Source organism: Protopterus annectens, chromosome 13.part0 (genome assembly GCF_019279795.1).
Source record: "Protopterus annectens isolate FY-2018-M chromosome 13.part0, PAN1.0, whole genome shotgun sequence".
NCBI lineage: Eukaryota > Metazoa > Chordata > Ceratodontiformes > Protopteridae > Protopterus > Protopterus annectens.
In genome coordinates, this window is record NC_056747.1 from 1,240,524,629 (window position 1) to 1,240,542,662 (window position 18,034).

The window sequence follows — 18,034 nt, forward strand, 5'->3', positions numbered from 1 at the left end:
TCCCTTCATCAAACTTTCTATTAACTGATGTATCCAAATTTCTACTATCCACAATATTCAGTGTAGCATCCAAAAAGGATATGCAAGTCCCTACTTTAAGACCATCAAATTCTAAATAAAATCTATTCCTATGTAACTCAGAAATAAAATTCTCAACAAGAGGCTGCCCCCCTTGTACCAAAAATATCAGGTCATCAATAAACCTATGATATCTTATGACATGCCTACGATAAAAATTATTTCTGTATAAATATTTAGTCTCAAAGAGGCCCATAGCCAAATTGGCATACATGGGGGCAAAAGCTGCCCCCATGGCAGTCCCTTGTTTTTGTTTAAATAAATTATTATTAAACTCAAAAAAATTATGTGTTAAGCAAAAATGTACAAGTTCTACTATATATTCAGTAACTGGACTATTACCTAGAAAGAATTCAAGAGCCTCAATCCCAAATTCATGCCTAATATTTGTATAGAGGCTCTTTATATCCAGTGTAATCCAGTACATTTGATTATTCCATTCAACATTCTTTACTTTATCTAAAAAAAATCAAAAATATCACAAACACAGGAAGGTAAAGTTTTCACTGTAGGTAGCAAGTAACTATGTAAAAAGAGACCTATGTTATGTAAAAAATAGTTATAACCTGAGATAATAGGTCTCTCTGGAGGTTGTGTAAGACTTTTATGTATTTTAGGGAGGCAGTAGAATAAAGCCATCCTACAGCCTTCAACATTAAATTTCTTATTAATATCTTTTTCAGAAAAATAACCCAATCTTTGGCCTTTCTTAACTAATTCCACATAGTCAGACATAGCATTATTATAGACAGATATATCAGTCTTTTCATAAATGCTGCCATCACACAAATGTTCCTCACACATAGCCAAGTATTGTGAATAGTGCATTACAACAAGTTTATTCCCTTTATCTGAAGGTTTAAATACAATATCCCACATTTTATTCAGTACTTGAAGAGCTTTCCACTCACTCAGGGATAAATTGTATTTAATACCAGATTTATTTTTTAGAAACTCATTGTAAGAACTTTCAATAGCAAAATTCAATAAATTTGAAAAATGTACATCTTCGTTCAATACAGGCAGCATAAAACAACTCTTGTATGTGACATATTCAGTATCCAACCTACAGTATGCATTACAGACACTATCTGATTTACAAGTATAAAAACTTTCAAATGAGGTATCAAGACTATCCTTGGACATAGATATATCAATATCATCCCTGGTATTGTGAAAATAATTCTTCAAATGAAGTTTTCTACTAAATTTAAAAACATCACATTTAATGTCATGCATACGAGGAAAAACAGTTGGTATAAACTTCAGTCCACTGTTTGAAACAGAGTATTTTAAATCAGAAAATGCATGTCCAGATAAATTAACCACATAATTATCAGAAGAGGGAAACAGTCATCATTTACCTTTTTTGAAACCTCCTTGTTGGTAGTGGTCTCTCTATACTTGTCCCTGTGTTGCACGCTGGCATTTTCTCCCCTGTTTACCACCTCTGAAGTTTGAAGAGTCATGATGAAAAGTCTGTTGAAATCATTCAGGATGCTATGCAGCCAGAAGGGCAGGAAACTCAGAATTATGCCCCCCATCTTCTTCAAACGAAGTGTCCTGGCCCTCTGAAGCAGAAAACGAAGAATTGTAGTAACGAACATCTCCACCCCTCTTTTTGGAATCTTATTTGATTAAGCAACCTTTTTCTATTCACTCTGGAGATGAAAGCTTTACCATTCGCATAATGACGCAAGTCCCGGAGCAGTTTCCCTTTTTTCTTTCTACCAGTTCTGTCTCGTAATCCTTCAATCTAACATTGATGTCAAGCAAAAAATAGTCAAGTATATGAGCCGAAACTCCAGCCGATAGATTCTCACATAAATTTTTAATTTCTGTTCCCAGTTCTTTTTGTCTAACTCTGTCCCGTTCAACTAAAATGTTCACCCATTCAGATGCACACTTATGTGCAGCTGCCACCCAACGTTTATGGAATGCAATATCAGTCTCTTTCTCTAAATTGAACGGGAGGGTAGTGTCTTTGTAAACTCTTAACCCATGGGGTGTAATGTCCAAATCAACATACTTCTGTAAGCCCGATAGGTTAAAAAACGTTGCAGTCCCCTTCCACATGCATTTTTCCAATTCATCAAACAGAGACTTACTTTATGCATTAAGCGATGATGGAAGTTTCCGACCCACACTATTAAATGGATTGAAACAGCATTTATTTCTTTCTTCTTCCCATCGCTCCCATGCTGTATACACTGTAGGTACATTGCCAGCCACATTTCTCTGTTGTAGACCACGGTCTACGCGGTCTGTAGAGTTGGCTAGAAAATTATCCAAGGACATTTAAGTACCATCCACGGTATCATGAAATATGTGTAGTAAATGAAGTTGTGGATCACTAGTCATGATGAAACAAGCAACAGTAACCACTAAGCACCAGAAACCAGCAAAATACAACCAAGAAGTGATCCACAAATGTTATTGTAGCAAGTTCTTTTTCTCAGACGTCTCGGCCGTAGCCTTCAAGGAGTAAAGAACCATAGAAACACATACATTTTATAAAAAAAAACAAACAAGCAATAATTAAATAATTAATTAATTACCTCTTTACAAATGTTTTCTTAAAAAACAATGAAATAATTAGATTAATACTCCCCAATTCATTTCTTCATTTAACCAATGAGGGTATAAAGTGCCAAACTTTAAAATGTAAACAGCCTCTTTAAATAATAGCTGTTTTTTTAAGATTGTTAACATCAAAATAAGAAACAGTGATTTTTTTCCAGCACTGTACCTTTTAACCCCTCATTATTACCCTGATGAAATTTTTTAAATTAATACTTTTACACTGATGAATCAGGGGTCATGGAGTGATGCAATGATGTAAAGGTAATATCTCAGAAATAAGTTTTGCAGTGTAGCCCGATGACTGTGATGAAGTACTTTTATAATCACTGTCCTGTGAAGAGGAAGAATTACTATGGCCCATGTACACGTTCTCTCCTTTGGTGGTAGGATCAGGGGGCAGTTCTCCTTTTTCTCTTTTTTCTTCTGAGCTGTAGCAGGGACTTGAGAAAGTTTACATCTCTATGTTCTCTCCCTAGATAAAGGTCATACTAACAAAGGTAGCAGCTCAGTCATTATTGCTGAAGCATATTTTAATATGCTGAAGGAAAACATTCTGTAGCAAAGGTTACATCATCAAAGTAAGGGTGAAGAGTAAAAGGAGTCAGGCTAGTTGAAAGAGTAATGAATTTATAACATGGTTTATTGCTGCTTATGTCTTTTACTTAGCCTCCATCAAAACATTTGGGTCCAACGTGACTGTATGAAAAATCCATGTAGGCACTTATTAAGGTGCTGCTATAAGCTTATCTTTAGAGAACACCAAATTCAGACAGGAGAAATTCAGTTCACAAATGACTTCATATATTTGTTCTTCAGAGATATTTGGATGGCAGTACTTTCCTCATTAGCAGTACCAGAACTATAAGATTTAGATTTTTGTTAAGTTCCTAACAGCCTCCCTGGAGGATTCCCCTTACTATCTCTGTTAGACTTTTCCCTTTAATGTTGCTTTGTCAGATGTTGTTTTATCTGTTTTCTATAAGAGAGTCAAAACAACCAACATAGTATTCACTAAGCCCAAGCTTGATATCAAAACAGGCTGCCACACTTCCATTTAAGCATGAACTTCTACCCAGTGTCCTAAGGATGGGAAGCTCAGCAATGATCTAGGGCTCACAAGGGAAATAGGTGAGCAAGGTGTACATGAAGTGAGGCAGCCAAATTCAGTGTGGATCCCACAGTCATGCTGAAAGGAGCTCATATGGACTGCTTGCATTGAACATCAAAAGTTACCAGTGAAAGGCAGGCACAAACAGATCAGCTATTAAAAGTATTTGTGTTCCAACATTCCACCATTTCAGGATAGAGGGAGCTGTAAATGAGTATGTTTACTTTGTAAATGGGTAGGTTTACTTGAAAGAACAAGGTCATGACCCGGGGAAAAGACTATTTCTATGTTCTTTTTTAACCCAGTAAGCTCACTAGGCATAAGGGTCTTTTTTTCCCTGGGTAACCTGAAAGCACAGTCTGCTTGCATGACTTGTTCAAAGTCGTACAATACGTGATTGAAGACTCATGAGATCAAACTGGGGGTACAGGATGAAGCTCGTTGGGAGTTCATAGACTTTACTCTACTTTGTTGAAAATTTCACCAACAAGGTGAAGGTGGATACACCAAGTTGGAACAGAGGTGTAAAATATGTCACCAAGAAATGGGCTACAGTTGGAACAACCTAGGCCAGAGCCACACATTCCTCACTGACTCAGTTGTTAGGTTCACCCAACACTTAGCTTGGAGACCTCAACATCAGGTTGACAAGGAAGTCTGTGAAGTCCTAAGGGAATGTCTTCACACTACGTGGTGAATGGTAGATGAGGAGAACCACTGCTTGGTGTTGGTCCCATAATATATTCAAAGGAGATGGCACTCCCACTTCATACCTCAGTCATTCATTTGCAGCAATGAACAACAATGAAGTGCTGGCCCTCTTGAGCCCTGTTTCTGTTATTTCTAGGGCATTGAATTACAGCGGATGTGTGGTTTCATATTTGGGCTTACAGTCTGAACTATTTATAGGTACTTACTAGGCTATTCAGCCATGAGGGTCTTTAGAAGCCTAGCCATACATTCCCATGAAGTTTTTAACCTTTACATTTTAAGTATGAATAACCCAGAGGGACAAAGGTGAATTTATGCTACCCATCCATTCCTTCAGATTATTTTTAAATTGTGTAAATGAAGTACTTTGTTTTATATAGAGAGGAAGGCAATTCCAAAAAAGTGGTATTCTATGCAAGACATATCTACCCCACCAACATGTTGTATTTATGTTGCTAAAGAGATTGAGATGTCTTGAGTGGCTGTTTATGCCACCACTGGGTATAGGTCAAACAGGACAGGGTCTGCTAAGGCTCTTTACACAAGGTAGAGCTCGTCTCTCAATAGCCAGTGTGACACTAAGAACAGGGACAAGTGTTTGACATAGTCCTCATAGTTTTTATTATTTAGGGCCTTGATTTTCTTAGTAAGAAAGCATTGTGGGCATTCAAGTTGTGTCAGGTATTTCAGCAGTTACCTACAAAAGGGGGCATTCTACCTAAATGATCAGCCTGATGAGTGCAGAATATTGTTGAATGATCACATTTCCAGACCTGGATTCCATACCCTTAGTAATAAGTTGTGCAACAAAAAAGGACAGTTTTACAATAGTAGATTCAAGATGCTTCCCAGGCCCCTAACTACTGGATCAGGTTTTAAGGATGTGTTGTCAATTCTATAGTTACAAGTGACTTTTTGCTTTCCAAAGTATACTATTACATATTTCTTGACATTTAGCTTTCATCCATGGTTCTGACACCACCTACTGGTTTGGGAAAGGCCATGTTGGAGGATCCTGGTGTCCTCTAAGGTGTTTTTGATTTCACCGAGTTTACGGTCATCTGAAAACTTGGTCAGCCATAAACCCTTAACGGTAGCTTTGACCTCTGAGAAGTAAATGACAGAGGAGTGACCAAAGGACTGAACCATTGGGTACACCACTGGGGACAGGTCTTTTGGAGAAGCTAGAGCAGCCCACCCTAACTGTCATGTTGACTGTCAAAGTTCCAGTCTTTCCTGGAGGCTGGGATACTGGAGAAGCTTGTAAACATCTAAATTTGGCTTCCAAATGTATCTTATTCAGGCCCCAATAATAGCATTCAAGGTGGGCTTGCATGTATCCTGTAACAAATATGACTTTGCAATTTACAAGATTTTTAGCCTCAGGCACATACTGGAACAAGATGATAATGCTCAGGCATGTACCTACACAGCATTAGGTGGTTAAGATTGTCTTCCCTCAAGAAGGAACTCAAAAACAAAATTATGGATGCCCACCTCAAGGTCATCTTCCCTTCAAGACCAACACAAAGGACACATTGACTCCAGACATGTTCACGCTCACGTATGTTTTGTAGATCACAGGCCCTTTCCCAGAATGGGCTCCACTGGCAGATCAGCCCATTTTAGTGGAAGCCACTGGACAGGCTCAGACTCTACTGCTGAAAAAGTCCAGGGTGACTGGCCCACACTTGGAATGGGGATGAAGGTTTTAATCCTGTCTCTTTCTAGTCCTGAAGGTGATACAACAGTTTTCATCCCTTTCTGGACCTCTGCAAATTTAGTTACCTGATTCAGTATTTCTAGCTGTCACAGCATGCCTGGATGATATCAGTGGAAATGCCTTTGAGACATGACTGTTTTGGGTCTAGATACATATTCCCCCAGTTCACTCTGGATGAGCATTGCTTCTGGTACAAAGTGTTGCCGCCTGAGTTTTATTCAGCATCCAAATTATTTAGTAAGCTAGTGGCCTCACTGGCTGAATTTTTATAAAGGAAAGATCTTTGGGTGTTCCTCTGCGTGGATGATTAGTTCCTTGTAGTATCCCCATCTGAAGACTCAGTGAAAGCATTCCTATGGTGGATGCTCCAGTGGTTTCAATCCATGGAGGCAACCATAAATTAGGGGAAATCACTTCTCTCTCCCTCATACTTATTGTTTAGCTCAATTCCTATAAATACAGCTATCTGGTGCCTGTTGCTATTGCTCTGGGGACAGTAAATGAAGTAATGACTTTGACACCCTGGATGAGCACACAATATATTGTCCAAGCTTAGACTCTGCTACATCTTTTGGGCTTGATGATGGTCACAATTATTTATCATGAAGTTTGAATGCTTGAGGATGTGGGTACTGCAGTGTACTGTGATGTTTCAGTGGTTGCAGAACCAGCATTCATGGGCCTTTGGCCACTGGTTCTTGGAGAAGTGGACCACTTCCACCAACGTTTTTGATGGGTCTTCCTTTTCTATAACTGAACCCATCACAGATTCTGATGACTGATATTTTACTTGTGTTGGCAGTCCATCTCAGCTCCCGTGGTATAAAGGGGTGTGGCTCCCTTAAGGGGTGGGCATTCTACATCAAACAGGTGCAGCTTTGAGCTGTTGCCATTGTCTTGTAGGCCTTGGTGACAAAGCTTCTTATTTGGCTTCTCCTCATTTGGTCAAAAATCCATTCTATCATTGGGTATCTAAACAAGCAAAGGTATGCAAAGTCATGCCAGCTTTTCAGAGAGTTAATGCTTGTGTGGGCTGAGTCACAGATAGACTAGGGTTACCACCTTTTTAAATGCCCAAAGTGGGACATTTGTTGTAGAAATGTGAAATTTTGCTGGGCAAAACATACCCATGGCCAGTAAAAAGGACATAAATTCACTTTTTTGCCAGAATAAAAGATTATTCTTGTAGGATTTGAGTTGCTTATTCTGTTTCTTATAATGTTTAGGTGTTTCAGATACAAAATAACTGTTTTATGCAACTATTAGAGAAAATATAGGAAATATTTTTGTCCTAAAATCTCAGGACATGTGTCCTGCAAAAAAATTGAAAAAATGGCAAAACTGCCAAAAGAGGGACTGCCCCTCGCAAAGTGGGACAGGTGGTAACCCTAAGATAGACCCCTCATCCACTGAAGCTTATGTCTCTGGTGAACTGAAGGAGCTGGAAGACTCTGTACTGTTCCTGCAGTCTTCTGCTGGAGTTGTGGTTTCAGAGGCTGTGCCTGATACAAGTTACAGACAACTACAGAAAACACATCTACAAAAGGAAGCCACTCAACTAGCAAGCCAAAGCCCTTACAGCACCAAGGCCTAGACAGTACCTCTGGTAATGTCTTAGTCATAGGTGACTCCATAGTCAGACATGGAGATGGACAATACAAATAACAGGTGAGCAGAAAGGGACAGAGATAGGGCGATAAGTAGAAATTGGAAGCCAAGTATTTAAAGCTTTAACTCTAGGAAATGGTAGAAAAATGCTAGACAGTACCTCTGGTAATGTCTTGGTCATAGGTGACTCCATAGTCAGACATGGAGATGGACAATACAAATAACAGGTGAGCAGAAAGGGACAAAGATAGGGCGATAAGTAGAAATTGGAAGCCAAGTATTTAAAGCTTTAACTCTAGGAAATGGTAGAAAAATGAATGAAGAGAACTATATGAAGTTGAAAGCAGTCACTGAGTGGTACCTGAGAAAGGGGAAGATAAACATAATAATAGGGAAAATAAACACAGTAAAGATGATGGTTAACTCTAGGTCAGGGTATGTATTGACTCACTTTCCAGTGTTAAGATTCTGATAAGGTACTGAAGAAGATCCAAAAAGGATGTGAAAGCATTCTTTGGTAAGAGAAATAAATATGAAAAGAAGGAAAAATAATGTAGGTATACAGGAAAAATGGGTCAACAAACTGTGGGGAATGTTTGTGGGATAAAGTTATAGAAGAACAGAGGACTAAGAGGGGAGTGCAAGAGACAAGCAACAATGGAAAGTTTGAATGGTATGCCACCAAATGTCAAGAGGAGTGCATGGAATAAGCAGGAATGTTTGAAGGGTATGCTACCAAATGTCAAGAGGAGTGCAAGGAATAAGCAGGAATGTTTGAAGGGTATGCCACCAAATATCAAGATGAGTGGAAGGAATGAGGAGGACTTTTTTTTAAAGTCTGGCAGTTAGCATATATTATTAGGGCTATGAGCTGTTAAACTACTTTGTGTTGTTCGTGATTTGATCCTTAAGTCTCCTTTTGCCTGCTGTGTAAATCTAAACAAGTCACTTAACCAGACAGTGGTCTGGAGCAATTGGGAAACTTGGCTATCTTCCTCAATGGTCTCACTGTGTGCCTAGTAACTATCTGTGAATTTGTTCCACCTTTGACTGTTTTTTGTAAAGGGACCCTGGTTAGCATAGTAGGTCCTATTGTACTTCATAAAGGAAGGATGAAATATCCATGTAACTGAATGTCCTTACCTTTTTCTTCCACTTTTTTGAATATTTCTTGAGAAAACGAGTCCAAATAATAATTTATTATTCAAAGGTTCATTAGATGCCTCCCAGTAAATGTCATATTCCAAGATCAGCACATCCATGTACACATGTTGCCAATACACTCATCAAATGACATACTTGTTTACTTTTGCAGCTATTTGTGATAGCCTGCATAATCTACAAGTTGCTCATGAAATAAAGACCACCCATACCATCCATTTGTTTAAGGATATTAGCTTTTGTACTGGGGCATACATCTCTGGTAACTGATTGCTGTAATGACCAATGTGGAGGAAGTGTACATTATTTTTTTGGGGGGGGGCATCACCTTAGTCTCCCTATCATTTGGAAGAATGTTTGTTTAGACAGGAGTCAACCCAGATCTTCTTGCAGCATTTTCAGATAATATTAGTAGGGTCAGATGCTGGATATTTGTACAGATATTTCACATCTATCAAGCATTTATAGAGCTGAGGGCTGGGCATCTGGTTCAAAATATGTGCCTTTGAACATGGATTCTGATGCCTGGATAAGTAGAGGCATCTCCATGTCTGTCATCTCCTCCTGGTACCTTTTATGTGTTACTCAAAGTATTCTGTCATTAGACTGAAAATTCCTGTAAAGCAGCCAGTCTCTGGAAGCCAGATGATTAAGACTTCTCATCATTATAATCTACAGGGCAGTAAAGCTGGCTGTAGTAAGTCCGCACCTCTTCTTTGCTCTACTGATATGTCCAATGTAGTAAGAAGTCTTTTTTCTTTTGGTTGCTAGGACAATACCGAATGTGGTGGGATCCCTGCAGGAGGGGGTTGTTTGCTCATGTATTTTTTGCCAGGCGGCAGTGTGGTCTTTGGCAAAGTGCTTGAAGTTGAAGATCACTGGAAGCAGGGTGGGCATTTGTGGGATAGGTATCTACAAGGTGTGTTTCTGTCCTCAAAAGACAAGGACTGGAGGGGCCTGCTGCCACTAGGGCTTGTATAAAGCATGGTAATAGCATCAGATTTCCTAGTGTTTCTGGATCTTGCCCTTCTTTCAACATTTCAGTTTTGCTCATCATTTCTAGCAACTGGCATTAAATTTCTCATCCCTAATTGATCATTTACTAGCAGATGCCATCGAACATTTATTATCCCTTGCGGATGCCTTGAGACTTGTGTTTGGCTGGGATGCAAATCTACACTCTCACTGTCAAACTCTGTAGTGGATTCAACATATGGGGATATGGTGGAGGAATTCATGGATATCAGGGGTGGACAGCTCAGTGGCTTACCAGATCTGAAGTGCTCAGGCCCTGATTGGGCTGTCAGGGCTACAAAAACCATGTACCCTCTAACTACTTTATAATTATAAACATGCTAGAAACTGAAGTTTTGGTACAACAGGTGGAATGTACTGCCTATGACAAGGATGTGGTGTAGGTTAATGAGACCAGATGCCGTAACCTGTGTTATAAATCTGAACTGTGTATAAGGGATGTGTGAGTGTAAGGAATGGCAGGGTTGGGTCCCACCTAGTTAAGAACTTTACTATATGGAAATTTATTTAGTAAATAAGCCAAATAAATTAGCACTTTAATATATATTTTTTTAATCACCAATACATTGTCAAGATGGACCCTGACAAGATTTTTTCTGGGTATTTCATCTACTTGGTAAAACAGGTACTAGTAGAACCTTTTGCTAAACAACCAATTGTTCTTCTACACCTGGACAATGTACCCATGGAATGGCAATTATCAAATGCAGTCTCCATTCATTAAATAGGAAGACCTGACTTGGTACAGTACTTTGGTCCTGCTTACATCAATTATTTGCAATGTTTTGAAAGATGCTGATAAGTTTTTTTGAAATCTATGAATAATTATGCACTTCATCCTGAATTAATATTCTGACAGTTTAATGCAAAGTTTTAAGACTATATGCTGGTATTCTATGAAGCAGCCTTGGATATGATTTCCACACACCTCCATTTGTCTACTTTGTGAATCTAAGCAAGTCACTAAAGCAGACATTACTCATAGCTTGCTGTTTACTCCTAGCTTGCTGCTTACCCTTGAAAAGGGACTGTGTGCCCAGTGTACCCACTAGCTTAAACATTGTTTAAACACCATAGCTTTTGCAAAGGATGTCAGTGCTGACCAATCTGGCCAATTTTCTGAACTGGTCAATGCAGCCTTAGATCTGTGACTTTGTAGACATAGTGGACTTTGATTCTTTAATGCATATTGCTTATTAGACTATTAATAATGCCATAGTAAGTAAATCAATACATTATTAAAAGGATAAGTAAGCAACAAAGCAATATATCCTGAGGAGGCATTATACAGGGACATACTTCTGACTGGATAAAAATAAACAGGAGTTTCACGGGGATCAATCCTGAGCTAGACCAGTTATGTTTAGTATGGTCTTTGCCTCACTACCAGTAACAACAAATTGCTGGATTTTTAATTATATTGATGGCATCAGACAGAATATAATCTGCTAATGAGATCAAACAAGTTGACAACTACCAAAATAACTACTTGAAAAAACACATTAGGATCTCATAATATTAATGCCCAGAAATGTATGTTTTTCATCCATGGGTAGCATTAACCTAGAGATACAAATTAAACTTAACAATATTGTCTTATAGGAATCTAGCATGATAAGATTTTTTTTTTGTCACTTTATTTCAAAGAAATTATCTCTCAGCAGCAATGCAGTTTAGGAGCAGAATGCTTCAGTAAATGAGGATATAATTTTAAGACAATGTCAAGTAGTGGATTTTAACAGGTCCCTCCTGTAAAAGATCTGAACTGTCCATTATTGGAATATATGGTCCATTTTCCTGTTATAGTAAAAGCGAACTACAAATGTTGGAACATGTTCAATGGAAATTCATGAATATACTCAGCCTGTATGGATATGGACTACAGCTCTATATTGCAATGTCTAAACTCTCATGTCTAAGTTGTTATCATATTAGTAACAGCCGTTGTTTAGCCTACAGGGCATTGAATGGTGAAAAGTCGTATGACTGAAACTTGGCTTGGGATTAAACAAAATCTCAAAAAACACATACATTCACCATTTGTTATTCCTGTTTTTAAGAGTAGGGGAAAAACATCTCAGAGAGTATCAAGTATGTGCAGCAGGCTATATCTGTTTGTCAGAAATTCAACTGCTTTAAATGTATGGGTTGGTACAAGAGCATATAGGACTGTATGGGTTGGTGCAAGAGCATATAGGACTGAACACAGTTTCATTCCATTTTGTAATGAACTTCCTTTTGAATAAGTAAATTATGAGGCTCTAAGTAGACCAGTGGGTAATCCCTTTCAGTATTCCCATTACATAACTAGCTGCAAATGAAACAGTTTATGTTTCCATAATATATACAGTCCTATCTCTAAAGGGTTCATTATATGCAGCACTAAATTCTTTGAGTTAACACAACAGTGGGAAATACTTGTTTTATCCATGTTGTGTCTTTTGGCTTTTCCCGGTTAGGGGTCGCCACAGCGAAACTCCGGTCCGCTAATGATTGGCAGATAGATTTTTACGTGCCGAGTTGCCAGCCCTGATGCACAAACTTCAACGAAGGTACGCCCATTCACGCATGTCTCCATGCAGAAGACGCTCTGAGAATTGAACCGGACAGCGTCTTACTGTGAGGTGACAATGCTACCGCAGCACTACCACTGCAGTATACCTAATTATCCCTATTTCAACTGCAGCATTAATACCGAACAAAAGTAGAGCTGTGTAAGATATTTACCATAACAGCAGATTTTTGAGGCAAGGGCATAACAACAAAACACTTGAATTTACCCACCTTATGTGTCCCTTTTTTTTCAGCCAGAGTTTCTCACAGTAGCTGCATATTCCCTGCAAATAACAGCTGAGATGTCATGTTTGGTCAAGTTCTGAAGCAAGTACTTTTGCTGCAATGCTCCTTTACATATCCCATACTGTGGCATATTATTTTGGTTCTTTGAACCTGAATTCTTCACATAACTGAGAGCTTGTAGTAGGCAAATAGTTTTTATTAGATATTGCAAAACCCAATATGTGCATGTGCCTGAAACACACATATTTAAAGTCTGTCTTTTCTATCTCTAATAAGAATTGTGTAGCATCTAATACAATTCTAACCAGGTTTACTGGTGTAGAGAAGTACAATTTCTTTATTACTATAAAATAAAAGACACTTGCTAACCTGCTAAAGAACAGTAAAAAATTCCCTTGTGTGTGTTAAGAAAGACATATTCATATTAGTATTTAGCGAAATAGCAGCTAATTTGGAATGGATAATAGATAGGGGTGAAACTGTTTAACAGCTGAAAATGTTACTACTAAGTTAGACAGTGTGTGAGATTACTATTCTGTAATAATAATAATAATAATAATAAATAATAACAATGACAATAATAATAATGTCATGTCTGTTATGGCCACAGATAAGGATGTTAATAGCAAGCAAGACATGTAAGTATTCTGAAATAGTGGTAAAACTAGTAAGTTCTTCAAATTTTTAGAGGTAACAATTTGCAAATTTTTTCACAGGATCACAGAGTGATGGTAGCTGTATTGTACAAGTGACATCTCAAAGATGTTGTGCTTAAAATGTATCGTCATTTTTATGAGGAGTCATTGTAAAAGTTAAATCATAACATCTGAATAGATTTCTAACTGTTACTACCTTTATTTTGGGAGTAATAAATGAAAGTAATTATCCACATGAGTAACTATGAAAATCACCTACAAGACAAGAATTTTCACTTTGATTTCAAGTCTTGACAGTCACTTGTGTTTCAGAAGATATATTTAAAAATAAGCAGTAAAGCTAACATGTTAAATATTATTCAGATATAAGGAAAGATGTATGCTGGTTGTGTAAGAATCCGTATCTTAGTTCCATTTCTAACAGTACTCCCAGATTAAAACGTTCAGTATATACCATAATATAGGGGAACGGACTCTAATAAATTATTGTTTTGAAGACTTAACTTCTTTGTGGTAAGTGGTAGATACTCAAAACAAGCACCACAATTATATATGCAACCATAAACCTTATTTAATACCTAAAACAGAGTTAGGTATGTATTCATTTCAGGAAATATTCTGCTTAAATGCAAGTTTTAATTGTATTAATTCCAAATCAATATTGGTCTAGACTAAATGGCATAATTTACCAAAGGTGCACTTATTCTGCATACTAACTAGAAATAGACACAGCATGTCTTGTTATTCTGTACTGTTTGAAGATGACTGGGCTTCTAATGTCTGTAAATGAATATTACATGCAAGATAAGGTTTTGTTCTACAAATTAAAAAAAGGATAAATATACAGCCTAAGTGGACAATCCAGTGACCGTTTACAGCCACGGTCAAACTCAAAGAGCAGAGAATACATCACAGTCTTTCAATCAACAATATTGTATATATAAATGAGTACAAATCAAAATTCAGAAAATAACAGTAACCTTGAATTCAGACAGGTTAAGACTGAAGATTCACTCAGGATGCATTGGGGAAAATAAACATACAAAATACAAGCCAAGATATACATAAAATACAGTGCAATCATACATAAACTCCTAAATGTCTATGAAATATTTACATACAAGATGCCATATTATGAGGCTGAGAAAAGTTTATTAACTATATTCCATTATTTACAATACAAAATGGTAAATTACCTAACTATTGTCAAGATAGCAGCTGCAGGTAGATTCGGTAAAGAGATGCTCTAAGTGCATCTTCAAGGCTTTTAATGGTTTCTATATTTTTGAAGTCTGTAGGCAGGTGGTTACAGGTAGCAGGTGCCAGTCTAGAGAAGGGTCTCTCACATACAGCAGTTTTAAATGGACAGTGTACAAGAGAGAACTTGTGCTGTGCACATCTGAGTAGATAAGGGTTGTCTTGTAAAGGTAGTTTCTCACTCTTAAAACATGGTCTCTGCCCTCCTTTAACACTTCATACTACTTAGTAGAAACGTGTCCCTATTACTAGTCCTTTTATTCCCAACTGACTTATTTGTACCCTGTAACATGAAGCAGCGAGATCTAACCGTACCCTTTTTGACATATGGGCTTTTACTGTCCAGTGAAAGAGTGCCTTTTTGCATCTCCTAGTGAAGTCAGTGTTCTCATGAAGGATAACAGTCAAAAGAGAAGACAATGTCTACATGGCAGAGAAAAGGATTTTTTAATAATAGGGGAGGAGCATGTAATTACATTACATGCATCGGTGGTGGTGCTGCGGTAGTGCTGTCACCAGACAGTAAGACGTTGCCCCGTTCGATTCTCAGCTAGAGTGTCTTCTGTCTGGAGACATGTGTGAATGGGTGTACCATGGGCATACCTTTGTTGAAGGTTGTGCGTCAGAGCTGGCAACTCGGCATGTAAAAATCTACTGCCAATCAACTGCAGACCGGAGTTCCACTGTGGCGACCCCTAACCGGGAAAAGCCGAAAGACACAACAACATGCGTCACCAAACTGGCTGCTCAAACCTCACTGCTGGTTTACATTTATCAAGTTGCCCATAATCAGGAAACACCCACTGGTGTCTACAGGTAAAAATCCACATCCATTTCTCGAAGCAGAACAGCTGGCATAGCTCTTCATTATCTCACCCCCAACACAACTCCTCCTGCACCGACGCAGCTAATTTAGGGTGAATGGGTTACAGCCAGGGTTCCAACCCTCTATGTCATAGAGGAAGGGAGTCTGCAAAAAAACTGTGTCAGATTCAGCTGAACGTGTTGAAAGTTATACTGCTCTGTAGACTGACAGCAAGGATTACATTTTCTTCTTTAAATGTCTTATCTCTTTTAGGAGTTTTTCTTTTTTTTTCCTACCTTAATAAGTTCCACTTGTTTGGCAAAATATCTTTCTGGTTTAATTTAAAAAATCATAAAGTGTTTTTCTGTAAGAAAAAAAATAATCAGTATTGCAAGTCTTCCTAGTTACTTACTTTTATTTTGCTTGTTTAAATATATTACAGTGCTCCACAATACAGTATTATCAAGGTCTAAACAAAATAGACATTTTGTGTGTAATATCACCTGTTGGCCATCCTTGCTACTGTACTTCAATCCATCATCAGTATCAAGGAAGGAATCAAATAATTAGAACAAAACATAGAAAATGAAGAAAATGACTAAACCAAGCTGCTATGGAGCTGCAATTATTCTAGCATGATAGGAGGGTTCAACAACACAATGAAATGGTGGGAAGAATTGAAGAAGAACAACACCACAATGAAATGATGAGAAGAATTGAAGAAGAACAACAACACAATGAAATGGTGAGAAGAATCGAAGAACAACAACACAATGAAATGGTGAGAAGAATTGAAGAAGAACAACACAATGAAATGGTGAGAAGAATTGAAGAACAACAACACAATGAAATGGTGAGAAGAATTGAAGAAGAACAACAACAACACAATGAAATGGTGAGAAGAATTGAAGAACAACAACAACACAATGAAATGGTGAGAAGAATTGAAGAACAACAACACAATGAAATGGTGAGAAGAATTGAAGAAGAACACAATGAAATGGTGAGAAGAACTGAAGATCAACAACACAATGAAATGGTGAGAAGAACTGAAGATCAACAACACAATGAAATGGTGAGAAGAATTGAAGAACAACAACACAATGAAATGGTGAGAAGAACTGAAGATCAACAACACAATGAAATGGTGAGAAGAATTGAAGAACAACAACACAATGAAATGGTGAGAAGAACTGAAGAAGAAGAACAACACAATGAAATGGTGAGAAGAATTGAAGAACAACACAATGAAATGGTGAGAAGAACCGAAGATCAACAACACAATGAAATGGTGAGAAGAACTGAAGAACAACAACACAATGAAATGGTGAGAAGAACTGAAGATCAACAACACAATGAAATGGTGAGAAGAATTGAAGAAGAACAACAACACAATGAAATGGTGAGAAGAATTGAAGAAGAACAACAACACAATGAAATGGTGAGAAGAATTGAAGAACAACAACACAATGAAATGGTAAGAAGAATTGAAGAAGAACAACAAATTGAAGAACAACACAATGAAATGGTGAGAAGAACTGAAGATCAACAACACAATGAAATGGTGAGAAGAATTGAAGAACAACAACACAATGAAATGGTGAGAAGAACTGAAGATCAACAACACAATGAAATGGTGAGAAGAATTGAAGAAGAACAAAGTGGAGTATTTAAGGAAGTCTTGTACCATCTACTTCAGAAATAACATCATAACACTGCGCTAGATCTTTGCAGGGAACATGTCACCACTTGGAGGCATTCTAAACAAGAAAAAGTGGTAGATAAGTGGATGAACCAATGCTGCACAATGACCCATCACACGGAGTATATTATCTTATCACAACTGTTTCAGCAGTTGGAAACTGGACTTGTTCCATCCTGGAAGCGAGAAATGGCAATCAAACAATTGCAAATGGAAATTTGTCCAAAATAAGTGTTATGTGGGGAGGGTTAGTCGAGCTGCCTCTGGCTTCCCACTCCTGCTTATTTACTACAATTATCTCTAAGGTAGCTACTACTAAGAGAAAAGGAAATATTTTTTTCCCTTTTTCTTTCGTAAATTCAGAAAAAAAAACAATTTTAAAACAAGTCTACAAATTTGTCTGAATTAAGCATTTGAATTTCACAACAGGAAATAAATCCATCTGAGAAAAGCAGACTTTGCAGCAGTTAAAGCAGAAATCTGTTGTACAGTCTCAATTATCCTGACTGTATTTTAGATTCTCCAATATAGCAGCAAGGGTCAAGTCTACAGGCTTCTAACAATCTTCATCCTGTAGTTGTAAGTTTGATCTACTGAGTATTTACCTACATCCTCTGAGACTCTGAGCAAGTTAGATAACCAGTTCCTCTAGGGTTGGTTCCTGAAGAGAAGTACTTGAACTAAGTTGGCTTTGCTGGGTAAGAAATTAATGAAATAGGTTTGTACAAAACCAAAGTATGTCTGTGACAGCTAATGATTATAGCTCTCCAACATAAAGTTGCAGATGTCAGATATATACAGTCTAGGA

The 18,034-nt window shown here is 37.7% G+C and overlaps 1 protein-coding gene across 2 annotated transcripts in view; it reads right to left on the minus strand.

The window, feature by feature from the left end:
• RUNDC3A (RUN domain containing 3A) overlaps window positions 1–18,034 on the minus strand; it is a 356,931-nt gene that overhangs the window by 234,003 nt on the left and 104,894 nt on the right. The gene's annotated exons all lie outside the window — the stretch shown is intronic.